The sequence below is a fragment of the Orycteropus afer genome, unplaced genomic scaffold, assembly GCF_000298275.1.
Source record: "Orycteropus afer afer isolate SDZICR_OR568_19922 unplaced genomic scaffold, OryAfe1.0 scaffold00452, whole genome shotgun sequence".
NCBI classification, from domain to species: domain Eukaryota; kingdom Metazoa; phylum Chordata; class Mammalia; order Tubulidentata; family Orycteropodidae; genus Orycteropus; species Orycteropus afer.
The window spans coordinates 690,837-693,491 of NW_006922039.1; positions in this window are offsets into that span (position 1 = coordinate 690,837).

Consider the following 2,655-nt stretch of genomic DNA (forward strand, 5'->3'; position numbering starts at 1 on the left):
ATATAGTCCTGAATCAATGGTACTTGAAGAAAAAAGTTCAAGCTGACTAAAGGACTGGGTGAAAAAACAAGGCTCCCAGAATTGATGGAATACCCATTGAGATATTTCAATAAACAGATGAGCACCAGAGGCGTTTACTCATTTATGCCAAGAAATTCAGAAGACAGATACCTTTGGAATGAGCATAAATATGGAACACAACCAACAGGAAGAGATCCATATTTGTACCCATTCCAAAGAAAGTTGACCCAACAGAACGAAGAAATTATCAAACCATATCATTAATGTCACATGCAAGTACAATTTTGCTGAAGATAATTCAAAAACATTTGCAATAGTGTATTGACAGAGAACTGCCAGAAATTCAAGCCTGATTCAGAAAAGGGTGTGGAATGAGAGATGTCACTGCTGATGTCAGATGGATCTTGACTGAAATCAGAGAATATCAGAACCATGTTTACTTGTGTTTTATTGACTAAGGCATTCACTGTGTGGATCATAACAAATTATGTATAACACCACAAAAAATGGGAATTCCAGAACACTTAATTGTGATCATGAGGAACCTGTACACAGACAAAAACAATTTCTTTCAAATAGAACAAGGGAATACTGACTTCATGGCTTAAAATCAGGAAGGACGTGCATCAGGATTGCATCCTTTCACCATACTTATTCAATCTGTACTCTGAGCAAATAATACAAAAAGCTGCACTATATGAAGAACAACGCAGTATTGAAATTAGAGGAAGACTCATTAACAACCTGAGATATGTAGATGACACAACCTTACTTGCTGAAAGTGAAGAAGACTTGAAGCACTTACTGATGAAGATCAAGGACTTCAGTCTTCCTTACGGATTACACCTTAACATAAAGAAAACAAAAACCCTCACCACCAGATCAATAAACATCATGACAAATGAAGAAAACTTTGAAGTTGTCAGGAATTCCATTTTTCTTAGATCCACAATGAACACCCACATCGGCAGCAGTCAAAAAATCAGGGGATGTATTCTACTAGGCAAATCTGTTGCAAAATACCTTTTTAAGTGTTAAAAAGCAAAGATGTTACTTTGAAGACTAAGGTGTGCCTGATCAAGCCATGGTATTTTCTTTCAATCAATTCATGTACATGTGGAATCTGGATAATAAATAAGGAAAACCTAAGAAGAATTGATGCATTTGAATTGTAGTGTTTGCAAAGAATAGTGAAAAGACCATAGACTGGCAGAAGAACAAATAAATGTTTCTTGGAAGAAGTACAGCAGGCATGTTCCTTAGAAGAGAGTATGGACAGACTTTATCTCATGTACTTTGGTCATGTTGTCAGAGGGCTCAGTCCCTGGAGAAGGATATCATGCTTTTTAAAGTGGGGAGTCAGTCAAAAAGGGGAAGACCCTCAAAGAGATGAATTGATACAGTGGCTGTAATGTTGGGCTCAAACATAGCAAAAATTGTGAGTATGGTGCAGGACCCGGCAGTGTTTCCTTCTGCTGTACATAGGGTTGCTATGAGCCAGAGCCTATTTGATGGTATCTGACAACAGCAACAGTCCATGAGGTTAATAATTTGCAATAAGTAAGAGTTAAAACTTGTATGTGTACTAGGTAACAATTTAAATCAAAATGCATATATAATAATCAAGATAATATCAATAAAGAATTGGACATAAAAGAGCAGAAAGTGTTCATGAATTAACTTTCCAATTATGTACAGAAGCCAATGGAATTGTTTCAATGTGCATGTCTACTTTTTTAGAAACATCTTCTCCATGGTCTCTCCTGCTACCTCAGGATATTATGAGATAGTTGAGAATGTTTAGTAGGAGCTCTGGTCCCATAGTGCTTAGAACATTCAGCTCTAACCAAAAAGTTGGCAATTCAAACCTACCAGCTGCTCCACAGAAGAAAGATGGGGTAGTCTGTTTCCACAAAGATTTATAGCTACCCAATGGGGCAGCTCCACTTTGACCTGAAGGGTCCCTATGAGTCAGAATCAACTCAACAGCAGGGGGTTTGGTTTTCAGAATGTTTGGAAAAATGTAATTAGTATAATATCATGTCGCAGGGAGCTCTGATGGCCTAGTGCCTAAGGCATTTGACTGCTAACCAGAAAGCCGGCAGTTCAAACCCACCAGCCACTCCTCAGAAGGAAGATTGGACAATCTCCTTCCTTAGAGATACTGCCTCGGAGACTCAAGGAGAGGTCGTTATGAGTCAGGACAGACTCATCAACAATGAGTTTGAGTTTATTGTGTGGTAGGGAATGGGTAGATACATAATCAGGGAAGGATTCTATAGGAGGACTAAAGCTTTGCATTGATCTGACATATCATGAAAATATTTAGATTGTTCGCAATCCCATTACCTACAGACAAAAGTCGTGCTAGCAACACAAATGTGATGAGAGAGAAAATATTTGGGGAAAAAATTTAGGAGTGATACATATGCAAGGTGATAGTTATTCTTCTGTTATTTTCTTTAAAAATACATCATATTCTGACTATAATAAAATATTCTTATTCCTAGAGACAGGCAATTTTCAGTACTAAAACTGGATATTATTATCTTGGATTTAAACAAAGTCTCCACTTTGTCGAATAGTTTTGAGGAAGTAATTATTTTAAAAGACTCTCTCAGTCTTGGGTACTCA